The sequence below is a fragment of the Bison bison genome, unplaced genomic scaffold (genome assembly GCF_000754665.1).
Source record: "Bison bison bison isolate TAMUID 2011002044 unplaced genomic scaffold, Bison_UMD1.0 scf7180017864289, whole genome shotgun sequence".
Classification (NCBI taxonomy): Eukaryota; Metazoa; Chordata; class Mammalia; order Artiodactyla; family Bovidae; genus Bison; species Bison bison.
The window spans coordinates 20,212,833-20,232,664 of NW_011494861.1; the positions used below are offsets into that span (position 1 = coordinate 20,212,833).

Sequence of the window (19,832 nt, forward strand, 5' to 3'; positions counted from 1 at the left end):
GCAAATTTCACAGCTGCCAGCCCCCATAATTAAGTCAATCAACTCCTTAAAATAATGCCCCTCCTCCTCTTCCTCTCTGTCTATTATATGTCTATCAGATAGAATGAGAGAGACTGAGACAGACAGACAGACAGATAGATAGATATAGAGGGCAGAGAGAGAACGAGGTTGGCAGAGATCTCTGTCTACCTACCAATGGTTCTGTTTCTCTGAAGAACCCTAATGCACCCTCCATGCTCATCCCTTGCTATCCTCTCCCCTGCCCATATTGCACTCTTTCTGCTGCTGCTGCTGCTGCTGACTGCTAAGTCACTTCAGTCGTGTCTGACTCTGTGCAACCCCATAGACGGCAGCCCACCACGGCTCCCCCATCCCTGGGATTCTCCAGGCAAGAACACTGGAGTGGGTCGCCATTTCCTTCTCCAATGCATGAAAGCGAAAAGTGAAAGCAAAGTCGTTCAGTTGTGTCCGACTCTTCGCGACCCCATGGACTGCAGCCCACCAGGCTCCTCCATCCATGGGATTCTCCAGGCAAGAGTACTGGAGTGGGGTGCCATCGCCTTCTCCGTTTGGACTGTATAGTCCACCACATTTCTCTGTCCATGGAATTTTCCAGGCAAGAATAATGGAGTGGGTTGCTATTTCTTCCTCCAGGGGATCTTTCCAACCCAGGGATCAAACCCACATCTCCAGCATTGCAGGTGGATTCTTTACCTACTGAACCATCAGGTTATCCAAGATGATACAAATTCAACCCAAACCTTAGCAGCCTAAGACAATAAACTTATTATTTCACAGATTCTGTGGGTCAGGAGTCCATGTGCTGTGTAGTCAATTCCTCTGACTTAGGGTCTCTCTGAGGCTGCAATTAAGTGTCAGCTGGGGCTGCCATCATCTTAGGGTCCAACGTGGGGAGGATCTGCTTTCTAGCTCACCCAAGAGGTTGTTGGCAAGATTCAGTTCCTTCTAGACTAAGAGTCACACTGTTAGAATAAGAGCCTCAGTTCCTCTCTGGTCGCTGGCTGGGGGCCTCCCTTCATCTCTTGCTGCACAGGTCTCTCCACAGAACAGCTCACAGCATGGTGGCTGGCTGTTATGAGCCAGAGAGGGTTAGCAAAACAGATCAGAGTCTTTGTGATGTCCCATCCCTTTGTTACATTCTGTTCTGTAGAATTGACTCACTAAACCCAGCCCAACAACCAAGGGAGGGGAATAGGCAAGAGCATGAATACAGGAGGCAGGGCTCACTGGGAACTATTTTAGTGGCTGCCTACCACACATTCTCTCCAAGGCCCCTCCTAGCTCAGATTCTATGAATACTCCCTCTCTCTCCCCCAGAAAGGGGCTACATATTCTATTTACAGACCCAACTTCTCAGCCAAGTGCTCAAATGGGCTCTGACATATTCTTCAACTAGAGTTAACCATCATGAAAAATGTAGTCAAATAGGAAAATCATCTTATCCAAAAGAGTTAGACTATGAAAAGAAGACATTGGATTTTCTCTGTTTTGGTGGCATTCTCCATTATAGGGCTCTTCCGGTAGACCAGATATATTTTTAGAATAAAAGGGGAAATATATCTTTGTTTAAAGCACTTCAGAACCAAGTACACTGAGATCAATGTATTCAGAGAACCTAGGTTGATTTGAGGTTCCTACACTGCTAGGAGGAGCATCACAACTCAAAGGCCACTTCTGAGTTTTGCTTTCTTTACAAAGCAATCCATGCCATGGATTATCCCCAGAGCCTCTGTGAGGTGTTCACGTTTCCTCTGGAATTATGTGACTTTCTTCAGACATCTAAGCCTGTACATGTTATACATTGGACTGGCTCAGATCTGGAGAATGACTTAGGGTGTCCAAGTCCTGAGGACTGTTAGGTTAATTTGAATTAATGTTGCTGTCTTTGTCCGTCACCCAGGCACTTTGTAAAGCAGTCATGGATTCTTTTTAAAAATCTGTTTTAATCTATCAGAGGTCCATATTTCCTTTATTAATAGCCCTCTTTAAAATTGTGGTCATCAGGCTTCCCTGGTGGCTCAGTGGTAAAGAATCCACCTGCAGTGCAGGAGACACAGATTCAATTCCAGATCCGGGAAGATCCCACATGCGGTGAAGCAGCAAAGCCCATGTGCCACAACTACTGAGCCTGCACTCTAGAGCCCGGGAGCCATGACTGCTGAGCCCACCAGCAGCAATTACTGAAGCCTGCTCACCCTAGAGCCCATACCCCACAGCAAGAGAAGCCACAGCAACAAGGAGCCTGTGCACCGCAAGCCCCCAATCTCCACAACTAGAGAAAAGCCAGCACAGCAATGAAGACCCAGCACAGTCAAAGCTAAATAAATAAAATTAGGGGAAAAAAAAACTGTGGTCATCATAAGCCCTTCATCTTTTGATGACCTCAAGCTCTTCTAACTTGGGAAGCTGTCCTGTCGATGTGCACATACACATTAACCAGTTAGGAACCTGTAGTCAAACTGAGCCACAGTAGCTTCTTACCTCTGAATAAAAAGGCTTGAGATCCCCGTTTTTACCCACAATTTCTAATTTTGAGGAAATACATTATGATAATCACAGCAACATGTTATGAATTCATGAGATTTTAACTGATCCCTTTCCATTTTCTTTTCATCATACTTAAGAAGCTAAGACTTCCTTGAATTCGCAGTTATCAAAGCTGTCTTATGTAGTTCCTTATTCATTCTTTGAAACTAGATAAAAGAGGGATTTAATTCTTCACTGGGAGGTAACATAATGTCAAGAAAGTATATAGACTTTGACACCAGAGAAGCTGGATTAGAAGCCTTAAGACTTCTGGCAAGTTACTTCCCCTCATGGTGACTCAGAGTTTTCATCTGTAAAGTGGGATCATAGGCGCCTATCTCACAGAATTGTTTCAAGGATTAAATTACACAGACTATCTGTATGAAGTGTTTAGCACCATACACAGAACTGCTCAATAACTGCTGGTTTCCTTTAACATTTATTCAGAAGCAAAGGGAGATCCTGAGAGCATCTCCAAATGGTCAACCAACAGGAGCAAGAAGGGATGGGATCCCAGAGTCTAGGTCATCAGGCTTCATCATAGTTATTTCAGGTGTTCCTTTAACAAGTCATCATCCAAACATCCTGCTTCACCACTTTGATGAGCTTTATAAACTGAGCCTGAAATACCACATAAGACACATACTGCCTGTGTCATTCCTGTGCCCTCAAATAAGGGCAGATTTGCTCTCAGTTGGTAGAGGGAAAAGGAATGTTGTATGTAATATATGCAAGAAATGCTGATACGCCCACTTTCCGATCTGCGGTTATCTTGGATTTTGTGGTTTAGCCTCCATATTGGAATGCATGAAAAGTGAGCACAGATAAAGGTGGGCGGTAGGTTCTCCGTTGGAGGCCCCTTCCCCCCACAATAAATAGCTCCTCTAGATGATCCACGAAGTCAGCTGCCTATTTGGAAATTCCTCTCCTCTACCTGGAAAGTAGCCTGAGATTGGCTCAAGCTGTCCTGGGGCAGCTTTGCCATGTAAACAACCACTGGCAACACACCACTCCTGGAAACCTGGCGATGCGAGAAGTGGGCTGCAGAAAGGCAAAGAGCGGCCACCAGGCTCCCAGCTCAGGGGCCGGAGGAGAGGACCTGGCTATGGGAGAAGTGGGCTGTAGAAAGGCAGAGAGCGGCCACCAGGCTCCCAGCTCAGGGGCTGGAGGAGAGGACCTGGCGATGCGAGAAGTGGGCTGCAGAAAGGCAGAGAGTGGCCGCCAGGCCCCCAGCTCAGGGGCTGGAGGAGAGGACCTGGCGATGCGAGAAGTGGGCTGCAGAAAGGCAGAGAGTGGCCGCCAGGCCCCCAGCTCAGGGGCTGGAGGAGAGGACCTGGCGATGCGAGAAGTGGGCTGCAGAAAGGCAGAGAGTGGCCGCCAGGCCCCCAGCTCAGGGGCTGGAGGAGAGGACCTGGCGATGCGAGAAGTGGGCTGCAGAAAGGCAGAGAGTGGCCGCCAGGCCCCCAGCTCAGGGGCTGGAGGAGAGGACCTGGCGATGCGAGAAGTGGGCTGCAGAAAGGCAGAGAGTGGCCGCCAGGCCCCCAGCTCAGGGGCTGGAGGAGAGGACCTGGCGATGCGAGAAGTGGGCTGCAGAAAGGCAGAGAGTGGCCGCCAGGCCCCCAGCTCAGGGGCTGGAGGAGAGGAAGCTGGGAAGCAGGGGACTACAGGCTCTGCGGTTGGGGCCTGTGTGTGTGGGGAGTGGGGGTGAGGGTTCCCCAGCCTGTTTCATTACATGGGAGGCAGAGACACAGAGTACACCCGCAAGGTGGTTTCTCTTGGCCCCCTGGAGGACATGTATAAAGGTCTTTGCCAGCTATAAAAAGGAAAGTAAATGAGTTGAATACTGAATATTCAACAACATTAAGAAAGTCCAAGATGGAAAATATAATGAGAAAGGAGGGTTTGTATGGCATCTCCAACTCCCGATGCCTCCAGCTCCCTCCTCCCAAAGCCCTCACCTTAACAACTCACCTTCACCTGCAGTTCTCTCCACTGGACTCTCTCTGCCTTCCCTCATGGAGGAGCTTGCTGCGCTCTTACTCTCCTGGCCTTGGAAGCTCCCCCTAAAATCATTCAAGGAAACACACCCAAGATTACAGAAGGGACTATTCCAACCATGGGAAGGGTTTCAAAGCACAGATACAGCTCAGCCTAGGATAATGTACACCTGGGCACACACAGTCAGAACTCCTGGGGAAGTTTCTTTTCTCCAACTCTATCCTAAACCAGGAGACCTAGCTGAAAAATCCTCCTTTTTGGTCCTCATGTGTTTCTCCGTTCACATCCCACCTGCCTTCCCTCTTTGTACCCTTCCCTCCTCACCGCCCCTCCTGGCATTCTCACCACTCTGGATAGGGGACGGAGACTCCTTGTGCAAATGAAGGACATTAACCCAAAGGATGTGTAGATATTACTTTTTCAATATTGCTAGTAAATATCTTCTGGTATTATCTGGGATTAGGGCTGTACTTGTAGAAAAAGCATCCCCAGATAAATGCTACATAAATTGATACCTCTGGATTCATAATTTCCCTACTGCTTGTTACTGATTCATTTTTCAGTTAGGTAGTGAGTCCTTTACTCGGTCAATTTTAATTTTCTCAGACTTCTTTCCGCTACATGTAATCTGCAGACCAAAGCTCAAGGAGGGGGAAATCCAACATGATGGAACCAGGGTGAAATATTCTGTCATTTACTACTCTTCCACTCCGAGGCTCCCCATCCATTTATCCACCTTGAGTTGAAATCTTATACACACACACCCCTCCTGGGCCCCCCTCCCCAAATCCTCCAGTCGGTGGAAATGGCAGCAGAACCCTAATCTGGAGGCCAGGTTGAACCCTTCCACAGAGTCAAAACCACAACCAGGAAGCATTTGCCCAGCACTCAGATGTGCAGAACGCAGAGCAGCACAGCAAGTTTTCAGTTTCAGACCTAATTCTGATTCCTCCAGTGCAAACTGCCTCCTCACTTGCTTTTAAGTGTGTCATTTCTGCAGTGAACTTTCTTGAAAAAAACACTCTTCTGTGAGTCTCCTTCTCGTATATCTCTCCCTGCCTTTCCCTTCCACTTGGCAGCAGAAGGCATTTCTGTCCCCCTTAGAGCATACGGGCATGACCCATAGCTCCTGGGGGAATTCTTCAAAGAAACTGGTTCTTGCTTGACCCCGACCCACTAACACAAAGAGTCCATCACAGGAAGGCCCAGGTCTTGGCTGAGTGAGCCCCAGCATCACCACCCACCAAGCACAGCTGCTCCTCTAATTTTAGAACTCTGAGAAGCCACCTGACTTCAAGGCACTCATGAGATACTCATCACACCCTATCTCTGGAGCTGATCTGGGGTGGGGCCTGCTCCTTGTTCTTCACACCCAGAACACCTTTGACAGCTAGAAAAGTGACTTTGGGGGAGGCGACTCTGAATAAATAACAAAAAGATAAAGCGACCCTCGATCAGCTAGCAAACTGCAAATTGTTTCTACCTGGTCGAGCCGCCAGCATTGGACTGGTCTGTCCAGTGACCTGATCTCCACCTGACATTCAGACCCCACCTCCAATTTCACATGTCTGGAGTGGGACTCACCAGCTTCCCCCAGACCCTTGCTTCCTGTCTGCTTGTCTGAGGCATATCCTGTTTCCTAAGTGAATCCTCAGGTCAACACTACCTACCTCCCCCTCCTCTCCAGTCACTAAATATAAAGTTCAAGCTACTTTATCTCCTAACAGGGGTTCATAAACTTCTCTCCATTCCCACAGTCTTTGCTCTCCATCATGTTCTCTTCAGGGATTCCCAAGTGGCACAGTGGTAAAGAACCCGTCTGCCAATGCAGGAGACACAAGAGATTTGGGTTCAATCCCCAGGTCGGGATGATCCCCTGCAGGAGGAAATGGCAACCCACTCCAGGGTTCTTGCCTCCAGAATCCCATGGACAGAGGAACCCGGCGGGCTCCAGTCCCTGGGCTCGCAGAGAGTTGGCCATGACTGAGCACACACGCCTGTGCACAGTTTCTCTTCAGCCCTCACCTGCTCACTGTAACAGTTGCCAGCAGGCTCCCTGCCTACCTTTTCATACTCTTAAGTCCAACTACCAAGGCCACTTTTCTAAAACCACATCTATTTCTAGCTTAAAACCCTTCAAGTTTTCCTGGCAGGCTCTCCACACTATTTGCATGTTAGAATCACCTGGGCAGGGTAAAAAAAAAAGTCAATACCCAGCTTCCCACACCCAGAGATTCTGATTTGATTGACAGGATGGGATGAGGCATCTATATTTCTTTTTGAGATTCCCTAGAAAGCTGATGTGCAGCCAGGCTGGAGAACCACTGACCACCAGGATGAAGTCCAAGCTCCTTCCCATGGCACCCAAGACTTCTCTTGACTGGGCCCCTGCCCACCTCTCCCATCAGCCTCTCTCCTGGCATCTCCATGCCTTTATGTCCCAGCAACACTGAGCTGCTTACTATTCCCGCCACCACAGCATTGCTCATCTGTTCCCGAACCTGAAACACCCTCCTTACTGGCCCAACATCACCTTCTACAGGAACCCATGCCTGATGCATCACCTCAGCACCTTCCTTCACTCCCTGGTGCTCCATAAAACCTTGGGTGTGCCTCTGTTACTAAACATCCGCATTATTTTGTGGTGATTTATGTACCCATCTTCCTTAAGCAAAAGGGAGAGATTATTTCCATAGGGTTACTTCATGGAGCCCAAAGCTGCTCACACTGCAGATGGGCCTCTCAATCATTGGAACCCTGAATTTGGAAAGCTGCCTGGAATCAAGACACTTCTCAGTCACCTTCTCACTGGTGTTATATGGCCTCTCCTGTCTGTTCATTGCTTCTGGATCTTCTTGGCGGACAACATTCTCTACCTGTATGTGCCAGATGGGCCCCAAATGGCCACTGCATAAAGGCAGGCTCAGCTCCTCAATGTACATGTTCTACTTGTGGCAACACTGACTACCATCCTAAAGGTCCATTCCAGAGTCCTAGGAAAGAGAATTCTATTGGCCCAAGGGATCACCAGTGTTCCCATCAGCTATGGCCAAATATGGCTGCTGCACAGAAAGGGAGAGTCTAAAAAACTGGCGATGAATCATGGCATGGGCAGACACCCCAAAGGTGAAAATTATGCCAGGGGTTCAAGATTCCTGAACCCTGTGTTACATGGGTTTAGATCAAGTGCTGAGTGAGCCAGAGAAAGAAACCAGTATTTCAGTCTTGGATATCTGGGAAGCCTTCACAGGAAAGCTGACACTGAATTTGAGCCTTGAAAGATAAGTAGGATTTTTCCAGGCACAAGAAAAAGCAAAAGATATTCTGGGTAAAGGCAATATCAACAAGATACCGTGGAGAATATGTTTCCATGTAGAAGTGAATGGAAGGAACTAAAATGGTGTCAAGATGATGGAATCAGCAGCTGGGGCTAGAAATGTGGGTTTGACCCAGATTGTGAGAATCTTTGCCAGACTGAGTTGTCTTCACCACTCAGGAGGTGGACTCCTCCGAGAAGATCTGAATCACAAAAGTAAGGAGGAGATGGTGTGAGCACACCAGGGAGAGGGCCTGGTCTGCACTAGGGTAACAGGTAGATTCCTACCAGACTTTACAGTTCAAAGAGCAATTTGACTGTGGTAGCTCATCTAATCCTCACAATATCATCATAATGTAGGTAAGGCTGGCTTTTGTTATATTTTATTCACGTTACTGAAGAGGAAAACGTGCTTCAATTCAGTTACGCAGCTTGCCTAAGATCACACAGTTAACCAGATGCATAACTTGAATGTTCAGTTCAGTCACTCAGTCGTGTCTGACTCTTTGCGACCCCATGGACTGCAGCATGCCAGGCCTCCCTGTCCATCACCAGCTCCCAGAGTTTACTCAAACTCATGTCCATTGAGTCAGTGATGCCATCCAACCATCTTAGCCTCTGTTGTCCCCTTCTCCCACCTTCAATGTTTCCCAGCATCAGGGTCTTTTCCAATGAGTCAGTTCTTCATATGAAGTGACCAAAGTATTGGAGTTTCAGCTTCAGCATCAGTCCTTCCAATGAATATTCAGAACTGATTTTCTTTAGGATGGACTGGTTGGATCTCCTTACAGTCCAAGGGAGTCTCAAGAGTCTTCACCAATACCACAGTTCAAAAGCATCAATTCTTTGGCACTCAGCTTTCTTCACAGTCCAGTTCTCACATCCATACATGACCACTGGAAAAACCATAGCCTTGACTAGACGGACCTTTTTTGGCAAACTAATGTCTCTTTTTAATATGCTGTCTAGGTTGGTCATAACTTTTCTTCCAAGGAGTAAGTGTCTTTTAATTTCATGGCTACAGTCACCGTCTGCAATGATTTTGGAGCCCCCAGGAATAAAGTCTATCACTGTTTCCACTGTTTCCCCATCTATTTCCCATGAAGTGACGGGGCCAGATGCCATGATCTTCGTTTTCTGAATGTTGAGCTTTAAGCCAACTTTTTCCCTCTCCTCTTTCACTTTCAAGAGGCTTTTTAGTTCCTCTTCACTTTCTGCCATAAGGGTGGTGTCATCTGCATATCTGAGGTTATTGATATTTCTCCCGGCAATCTTGATTACAGCTTGTGCTTCTTCCAGTCCAGCGTTTCTCATGATGTACTCTGCATGTAAGTTAAATAAGCAGGGTGACAATATACAGCCTTGATGGACTCATTTTTCGATTTGGAACCAGTCTGTTTTTCCATGTCCAGTTTTAACTGTTGCTTCCTGACCTGCATACATATTTCTCAAGAGGCAGGTCAGGTGGTCTGGTATTCCCATCTCTTGAAGAATTTTCCACAGTTTGTTGTGATCTACACAGTCAAAGGCTTTGGCATAGTCAATAAAGCAGAAGCAGATGTCTTTCTGGAACTCTCTTGCTTTTTCCATGATCCAGCGGATGTTGGCAATTTGATCTCTGGTTCCTCTGCCTTTTCTAAAACCAGCTTGAACATCTGGAAGTTCACAGTTCACGTACTGCTGAAGCCTGGCTTGGAGAATTTTGAGCATTACTTTACTAGTGAGTGAGATGAGTGCAACTGTGCAGTAGATCTTCAAATTCTAAAGTCCATTCTCTATTCAGTGTTGCAGGCTTCACAGCAATGAACAGGTCAAACTAAAATTACCTTGCATTAGAATAGAAAGAAATGGATAATTCAGGGAAAACATTTTCAGTAGTAACTACTGATATGGAAAAATGTTCATGATATAATACTGACTGGGAGAAAAGTTAACTATAAAACCATATGATCATGTAGTGCTAATCTTCTTAAAAGTATAAACGTGAACTGAAAAAAGTACCAAAAGGGAAAATAGCAAATTGTTTTTGGGTAATTTTTAATTTTTATCTGGATAATTCTTTTTTTCTAATGATTTTTTGTTTTAAGTAATTAGTTAATTTTTGGCTGCACTGGGTCTTTGTTGCTGCACAAAGGCTTTCTCTAGTTGCAGCGAGCACAGTCTACTCTTTGATACCGTGGGCGGGCTTCTCATTGTGGTGGCTTGTCTTATTGCAGAGCACAGGCTGTAGGTGCGAGGGCTTCAGTAGTTGTGGCTCACAGGCTTAGTTACTCTGAGGCATGTGGGGTCTTCCTGGACCAGGGATCGAATCTATGTCCCCTGCATTGGCAGGCAGATTCCTATCCATAGAGCCACCAGGGAAGTCCCTGGATAATTCTTATTTTTATCTTTATATCCTTCTATGTCTTCTAAAATATCTAGCTCAGAATTGTCATGCCTTTAAGTGAAAACAGTAACTTTTCATTATAAAAATTATATAGTCTCTCTCTCTCTCTACATATATATATATAAATTATATAAAAAATATACTTTAGCTTCAGCATCAGTCCTTCCAGTAAATATTCAGGGTTGACCTCACTTAAGAGTGATGGTTTGATCTCCTTGCTGTCCAAGGGACTTTCAGGAGTCTTCCAGCACCATAGTTGGAAGGCACCAATTCTTTGGCGTTCTGCCTTCTTGACCATCCAGCTCTCACAACTGTACATGACAACTGGAAAGACCATAGCCTTGACTATACGGACATTTGTCAGCAGAGTTATGTCTCTGCTTTTCAACACACTGTCTAGATTTGTCATCGCTTTTCTGCCAAGAAGCAATCGCTTTCTGATTTCATGCCTGCAGTCACCACCTGTAGTGACTACTTATTCTTTAGCAGTTTCACGGGATTCCATTGCATGGATGTGTCACAACCTATTTAATCAATCCATGTTAAGACATAGTTAAGATGTTTCTAGATTTTTTTATATTATAAATTTTAAATACACTGTGTTTATTTCCTTATACATTGCATAGACATTTAACTCCATATGAGCAGTAACTACCGGGCTTCCCTGCCGGCTCAGTGGTAAAGAATCTGCCTGCCAATGCAGGTAACATGGGTTAGACCCCTGGGTCAGGAAGATCCCCTGGAGAAGGAAATGGCAACCCACTCCAATATTCTTGCCTGGAGAATCCCATGGACAGAGGAGCCTGGTGGGCTACAGTCCATGAGGTGTCAAAGAGTTGGACAATTGCAATTTTGACAGAAATTGCCAAATACCTTCACCTTCACTTACAATGGGTTAATTTTTTTTTCAATCTGTGGTAATTTGATATATGTATTTTTAAAGGATTGCTTAACAAAATACTTGTAAAGAAAAAATTTCCATCACTGACCAATTTAGAGTATATTTATTGGTCACAGTCCAAAATACGTCACATAATCAAACAATTCTTCTAACCAAGATTGTGAAATTCAGAGTTGTACAATTTCACCCCAATATACACTTACTAAAAACTATTTATTGTTAATTATCAGTGTATGTCTAGCAATGAAAGCCCAATTCTATTTATAGTAGGCCATGAAACTCGTGGTGTGGCTAAAATTGCTATGGTTTGTTGTATGAGGCAGTAACTAAAATTTTCATCTCTGTGGCTGAATGACTGAAAAGAATGCACTGTGGTTGCAAAATTCAGTTGAAGATTGTGAGAAAGGGACATCCTCAGGGCCCGTCAGAGGCCTGATCACAATCTACAGGACAATTGAATGCAGGGGTGAGCAGGAGGGGCCAAAAAGTGATCTGGGTATCAGCTGAGCACCTTTCAAAGGACTGACAATGGTCAGTCTCCAGGGAATAAACACTCCCAAATGAACTGTGCTTCATTCATAAAGAAGTTCAGGCCTGTCTGAGCTCCTGGGTTGGTTGGTTTGTTTACTGTTTACTTGTTTGCCTGCTTCTTTGTTTGTTGACTTTTGAGTTATGAGCCAAATATAGATATGACTGCATTGTCCACATATGCATTCAAGGGACAGGATATTTTTTTGAATTTTTGTGAGTCAGATGATTTTGTATTGGGATAAAACAATGTTGTGATAGTTTCAGGTAAATAGTGAAGGAACTGAGCCATACACATACATAGATCCATTCTCTCTCCAACTCCACTCCCATCCAGGCTGCCGTATAACCTCGAGCAGAGTTCTCTCTGCTATCAGTAGGTCTCTTTGTTGCGTACCCATCTTAAAAGTAGCAGTGTGTACATGTCCATCCCAAACTCCCTAACTAACCCTTCCTTCCATTCTTCCCCCCAGCGACCATAAGTTTGTTCAAGGGACAGGTTTTATATCATCATGCTAATAGGAAAAATTTGTAAAATGACTTCATCATCTTCCTAGATGCCAAGAAATAATTCAAACCAACAATTGTCCCTTTTGAAAACTCTAAATATCTTAACAAAAATGTTTCTGTGTTAAAGTTTTTTAAAGAAACCAAAATTCCAAACCAATATTATATAAAATGGAGAGTCAGGAGGCAGAGTTAGTAGGCTCTCTGTCATCATTGCACTCAACATGATATTATAGGGCTGACAATAATGTTCTGAGAAGAGCGAGAAACAGAAGCATCTGCACAAGAGAGGAACAATTAAAGTATCATTGAGAGATGCTATTATTGTATACTTGTAAAACCCACGAGGTGAGAAATGACAAAGAGCTATGAAGTATAAGACAAGTCCACAAAATCTGGTGTTATTCTTTATAGTAGTGGTACACATAGAAAAAGAGATTCCATTCTATAAGAGTAACAAAAACCATAAATTCTTGAATACTGACTCAACTTGGAATAAAAAACGTTTTATCATGTTGAAAGAAATGTAAAACACCATAATAGGAAAAGTAAAGGGAGACCAAAATACGGCAATCTTTCCTCGTTTCTGATTAAGAAGAGAATATAGTAAAGGTAATAGATCTTAAATCAGTGTGCAAATTTAGGGCAATTAAAGTTCACTAAAGACAATTTAGGCCTTCTCTGGTGGCTCAACTGGTAAAGAATCTGCCTGCAATGCGGGAGACCTGGGTTCGATCCCTGAGTTGGGAAGATCCCCCGGAGAAGGGAATGACAATCCACTCCAGTATCCTTGCATGGAGATTTCCATGGACAAAGGAGCCTGGTGGCTACAGTCTGTGGGATTGCAAACAGTCAGACATGAATTTATACATCTTGACATATAATGTGAAATTAGTCCAAAGGAAAAAGCAGTCAAGGATAACAAAATCCTTTTTTTTTTTTAAATATATTGAGGTAAAATTTGCAACATATAACAACTAAATCTTTATGAAAATTGTATGATACTGACATCAAAACAGTGAGAGGGGATAAAAATAACTAACTGATTAAAATATATATTTCAGAAATAAATTCAGTTTTAGGGACAAAATATATTGGGGGAGAGGGGAGAATAAGCACTGTAACAGTAGATAAACATTATTTAAGCAAAATTATAGGAAAAACAGGAGAATAATTATATATACTTATATGTCATACTTAGAGTGAAATATTGAGAGTATCTGGTATCTTGCATTTTGTGTGTGTGGTTTATGGTTTTATGGAAGCTTTTTTTTTTTTTTTTTTTTCTGCTACTGTGGACTCATCAGCAAAGACTAAAGGGAATTTTCCCCTTACTCCTCTCAGAGAATGCAGTCAACCTTTGTGTTCTTGTGTTCCTAGCACCCAAAGGACACATGCTACGTTCTAGTTTCAAGCCTTTGTTTGGAAGCACTGATTTCTGGGCAAGAAGAGGCAGGGTGTGGAGATTGGTGTGGGGGTCATGACATATCTGGAGAGAGGCTTGACATCAGGCTGAGAGTGGTCAGTTCTCTGATTTGAGGTCCCTAAGGCGAGGGGAACACATAGTGCCCAGAAGGTGGTGGGACCTTGAGTGGAGGATGGCTACAGGAATGCTGTCAAGGCCAGTCACCAGCCCCTCAACTTGGGAACAGCTCCCATGCTATCTGGTCTGGTGAGGAGAGAGTACAGCTACAGTGCCCCCCAACCGTGGGGAGGCCTGTGCCCACTTGGGCAAGGAGCATCTTCTCTGGTGACTAAATGGATTAATGACAGAGGCCTCTTTCCATCCTAGACTGAGTAGGTCCTGAGGATCTGGTAAAACTCAGGGAGGGAAAAGAGAGAACGAAGATCCCTTTCCTAAACAATTAGTACTGGGATCAGAGAGTAAATCCTGAGCTAGAAAAATAAGTGATATTTCTTGCACCTCAAATACGTGGAACAGTTCATACCTGTAAACCCAGGTGACTCAAAGAATAATTAAACAATGACTACAAACTATTTTGAAAATTAGAAAACAAACTAATATATTTTTTCTAGTGGAGAGGACAGATACATTTCTGGGATACAAAAAAAAAAAAAAAAGATAGAAAATTAGACCGAGGGGTAATGGAAAAATATACAACCCAACTGGCACTTAGAGAAATACAATCATATGGTGTACCCAGATTGCCCCCAATGGCCTGGATTTATTCTAACTCAGGATCGACTATAATTAATCCATAAGTGACTATTAGCAAAAAGTTTAAATTATAGTGATGTAAGCCTAGCAGTGTAATCTGCATTTTTCACCAAATGTGACATAAACATTCGTGCAGACTCCAAGTTAACAAAGGACTTACTCAGTTTTTTCAGTGTCTCATGCCAAAGGATGTTTTTGAAGTGATGCTGGAAAGTGGTCTGGGCCTTCCCATCCTATGAACCAGCCACTTATGCTCTCACACCACAGGATGCCTGCCAAACCTGAGGCCATGAGGCAAAGCTCAACTATCCGTTCTACACGGGCCCAACACGAAACCCAGATCTTCTTATTATGTTAGAAATTCAGTGGCTGGCAAGGAGTCAAAGCTAAATGACCTCACAGTGTAGCCACTGAGACATCTAGGTGAAAAAAACCATACAGTATTAGGATTTGCCAGAAAAACAAAACCAACACTTCTCTCCGCGCACCGCCCCCCCCCCCCGCACCGCCCCCCCCACCCTCTCTCTAGAGAGAGATTTTTGACCTTATAAGATATTGGCTCATGCAATTATGGAGGCTGAGAAATCCCCCAATGAGTTATTTGCAAGTCAGAGAACTAGAAAAACGAATATAGTTTCAGTCCAAGTCTGAAGGTCTGAAGAACCTGGAGTGTCAATGATGTAAGTCCCAATCTGAGTACAGGAGAAGATCAATGTCCCAACAGACAAGGTCAGGCAGGCATCAAATTGGTCCTCCCTCTACCTTTTTGTTCTATTCAGGCCTTCAACAGGATGGATGACGCTCACCTATGTTAGGGAGGGCTACTCAGTTTACTAATTCAAATACTAATTTCTTCTGCAAACACTCTTACAGACACACTCAAAATGATGTTTAACTAGATATCTGGTACCCCAGTCAAGTTGACCCGTAAAATTACCCATCATCATGTATGTAGGGGTTCAGCAAGGACTACCCATCTGCCTAACACTATGGTTCTGAAACTAGTTGCCGATGTGTGTCTCATTAGCAGGCTCAGATTGGCTAATAATTGTAATTGAACCAAACTTCATGATATAGTTTTTTGAGTTCCTCTGATTTAATTCCACTAAAATTTCAGAATGAAGCTGGGACATTGTAGATTGCTAACAAAAGGAAAATAGGTGTGAATAATTCCCCAAATGTCCTTGACTCAGATTTGAGTCATATGGATTTTCATTCAGCACAATTATCATTTAAAAAAAAGCAGTACTGGTGGTATAGTGGTGAGCACAGCTGCCTTCCAACACCATCGTCAGTGCAGCTCAGTCACTCAGTCGTGTCCAACTCTCTGCTACCCCATGAATCACAGCACACCAGGCTTCCCTGTCCATCACCAACTCCCGGAATTCACTCAAACTCATGTCCATAGAGTCGGTGATGCCATCCAGTCATCTCATCCTCTGTCATCTCCTTCTCCTCCTGCCCCCAATCCCTCCCAGCATCAGAGTCTTTTCCAATGAGTCAACTCTTCACATGAGGTGGCCAAAGTACTGGAGTTTCAGCTTTAGCATCATTCCTTCCAAAGAAATCCCAGGACTGATCTCCTTTAGGGGACTGATCGGATCTCCTTGCAGTCCAAGGGACTTGCAAGAATCTTCTCCAACACCACAGTTTAGAAGCATCAATTCTCTGGTGCTCAGCTTTCTTCACAATCCAACTCTCACATCCATACATGACCACTGGAAAAACCATAGCCTTGACTAGATGGACCTTTGTTGGCAAAGTAATATCTCTGCTTTTTAATATGCTATCTAGGTTGGTCATAACTTTCCTTCCAAGGAGTAAGCATCTTTTAATTTCCTGGCTGCAATCACCATCTGCAGTGATTTTGGAGCCCAAAAAAATAAAGTCTGACACTGTTTCCACTGTTTCCCCATCTATTTCCCATGAAGTGATGGGACCAGATGCCATGATCTTCATTTTCTGAATGTTGAGCTTTAAGCCAACTTTTTCCCTCTCCTCTTTAACTTTCATCAAGAGGCTTTTTAGTTGCTCTTCACTTTCTGCCATAAGGGTGGTGTCATCTGCATATCTGAGGTTATTGATATTTCTCCCGGCAATCTTGATTCCAGCTTATGCTTGTGCTACACCATTATAACTAAAGGTAAATGAATGTGGCTTACTTGAATTTCTGATCATGTGGTCCATCACTATATAAAAATGTGATTGTTCCTGCTCAAACCAATCACAGAGTCAACCAGAACACACCTGAATGTGTAATAAAAATAATTATTTATTATATTTCATAAAAATTCAACATTATGATTAGACCATTAATGACCTTAGATATGTTGGTTATTGATATCTTCCAAGTTTTTACAGTTTTATTTTCTCTTTCCACAAATGATGCTTCTTCCTGTGGCTGCTCAGACTACTTCCCTTTAGGCAGTGGCCAAAGATGAAATTCCACATTTAGTCAATTGGAATGTTGTTACCATAGGGGTAATGGCGGGAGCACTGATCTTGGTGCTGTAAGACCTGAGTTACAGTCCAGGCTACCTCCACTTACAAGCATGTGACCATGTGCAAGTTACTTGACCACTCAGAGCTACGGGCTCATCTTCATAAAATGGAAATGATAATACCTGCTCTGATATTCTTCCCTGAGGCTTGTGGTGAGACTCAAATGAGGTATTATACAGAAGTCTTTGCAGAGCATAGAGCACCATCAATTGTATGGTATCATGATTGGCATGCTCTAGGAATCACTGTGCTTAAACCCTGGAGTATATTAAAATCACGTGACTCACTGGTTTAAAATGTTCATTTCTAGGCTCTATTTCCAGAGAGTCTAGTTTAGTAAGTTCTGGGTGGAACTTGGAGATCTGCATTTTTATCTTTCAACCCCCACCATCACCACCCTTTCCCTGCCGAATGGTTTACGTATGAATGGTCTAGGATGACACTTGTTGAAATACTTATGTAAGGGTAAAATAAAACACTTCTGAAGAACTTCAGAAATGGCTCCTCAGAAGAATAAGTTAGGTCCTGCCAGTTTTGGATTAATATCAATCCGCCTGCCAATGCAGGAGACATGGGTTTGATCCCTAGGTCAGAAAGATCCCCTGGAGAAGGAAATGGCAACCACTCCAGTATTCTTGCCTGAGAAATACCATGGACAGAGGAGCCTGGTGGACTACAGTTGGATACGACTTAGCAACTAAACAACAACAATCAGATATCTAATTGCTTTAAGTGATAAACTAACATAAGCTATTGAGCTGATGTTCAGTTGGAAGATGTTACTCAAACAAATTCACTCCAGAAAAAAAGATATTTATTGTAGAATTGCTCTTAGAGTTGGTTGAAAATAATGAGAAAGACTTTTGTTTTCCACTCTATCTTAGCTTCCTCTAATGCTACTTCCAGGCCAGTATTTCTTGGCTTCACTTATTCTCTGCCACGATTTCTGTACTGAATGAATGCCCTCCATCTCTCTGGGGAGACAGGAATGGATTCCCGTCATTTTAACAAGGCTGTCTGATGAACCATGTGGGCTTGCCTCAGGCCAGAGCGCTGAGGGAGAAACAAAGCTTCAAAGATTCTGGCAACTGCGAGGGCATCCAAGATGGGAAGTAATAGAGCTGTGGTCTCTCTGCAGCCACAGACTCAACCGATAGCTGCTTTGTCATTCAGAATAGATAGCACAGGGCTAGCCCTGGGCTAAATTATTCAGTCATTGAAATTGACTTTGATGTTTCCCCACTATCTCCAATTCCTGATCACGCTTATTATCCCTGCCTCCTACCCTGGTCAGGACCCTCATTTTGATATCCCACCGAGCTCTCTCTGACTAGAACCTGGGAACTCTTTCTTTTCTATGACAACACCCCAACTGCCCCCCTTGGCTCAGTGCCCCTGGTATAAAAGGAGGTAGTGGTAGTGCTGGGGTTGGAGGGATGGGACTCTAATCAATCAGTGTATTTGTGTTGAGGTTAAATGTGTTACTTTCCCCTAGGTGACTGAGGACTTTCTGGAAAGATGTTTTCATCCCAAAGAATACAAAGTCCAGGAATTATAGGCACAGGTAGCTTTGGAGGAGAGGTCCAGAGTGGAGGAGAAATTTCAGGTAGCAGCCCTTCGCCAGTCACACCACCTAGTGGGTAGATTGACGGGCCATGCACATTTCCAAGGGCTTTCCCTGGGGACTTCTTAGTGTCATTGTTTGGACTTAGCAGTAAGAAACTCCTTCTACCTCACCATCCTCTATTTCCTGAAATAAAGGAGAAGGGGGCTGCAGAGGATGAGATGGTTTGTGCTAAGTGGCTTCAGTCATGTGTGACTCTTTGTAACCCTATAGACTGTAGCCCGCTAGGCTCCTCTGTCCATGGGATTTTCCAGGAAAGAATCCTGGAGTGGGTTGCCATTTCCTTCTCCAGGGGATCTTCCCAACCCAGGAATCGAACCTGAGTCCCCTATGTCTCCTGCACTGGCAGGAGGGTACTTTACCACTAGCATGACCTGGGCAACATCGACTCAATGGACATGAATTTAAGCAAACTCCAAGAGATAGTGGACTGGGAAGCTTGGCGTGCTGTAGTCCATGGGGTCACAAAGAGTCAGACACAACTTAGCTACTGAACAACAACAATATTTCATTGACTCCTTTTAGCAACCACGCAAGAAAGGCGTTATGCTAAACTCCTTACGCAATGGACCATTGAGTCCCTTCAAGGATGGTATAAACTGTGAAGGTTAAATTCATTGATGCAAAGAATCAACTGTACTGACCCTAGATTAATGTTATCCTGAATTTCAAAAGAAAACTACCCCACCTCCAGGGTGGACCCTAATTAGTTTAAATCAATTATTATAAGCCCACTCCCTTGCCACAGCGATTGGTTTTATTAGAACTAAGCCAATCAGTTCACTCAGCATTCCCCTGGCTACATTTGACCTAATTAAGGGCAAAGGAAAGCAAGAAGATATCAGAGGGTTTCTGGGAAAGGAACTTCATTGTCTTTATTGGAATACTTCCAGATGTCTTTCTTTCTCTCTCTCTCTCTCTGAATATTGATAAAGAAGAACATACTGGTCTTTTTGTTAGTAGTCATCTTGCCTCAGTCATAGGATGAAATTGACACCCAAGGTAAAACAAAGGCCTAGAACAAAACTGATTCTTTGATTATCATGGAGCTGCTGAATCAGATTAACACTGAAGCCTACCCTAATGCTGGACTTTGAGCTATGGGAATATGAGTTATGATTAGGTTCAGTTGCAAATAACTGTAAACCCTAATAACAGTGGCATAAACAAGTTAAAGGGTCATTTCTTTCTCAGGTTTAAAAAAAGTCCAAAGAGATAGTCCTGGGATAGTATATCTTACTTTCATTTGGTAGCTCTGCCATCACACACAAGTCCAGTCAGCAAGAAAGAGTAAAGTGAAAGTCAGTTCTCAGAAGACACATATAACACTGTTTAGATGCCAGA

The 19,832-nt window shown here is 43.9% G+C and overlaps 1 long non-coding RNA gene across 1 annotated transcript in view; it reads right to left on the reverse strand.

Annotated features, from left to right (window-relative positions):
* LOC104996015 overlaps positions 1-5,329 on the reverse strand; it is a 26,599-nt gene extending 21,270 nt beyond the window's left edge. Inside the window, exons 1-2 of the long non-coding RNA XR_826133.1 lie at positions 5,061-5,329; positions 4,519-4,610 (exon numbers count right to left, since the gene is read on the reverse strand). This is a non-coding gene — a long non-coding RNA (uncharacterized LOC104996015). The remainder of the gene's footprint in view (positions 1-4,518; positions 4,611-5,060) is intronic.
* Between the last annotated feature and the right edge of the window lie 14,503 nt (positions 5,330-19,832).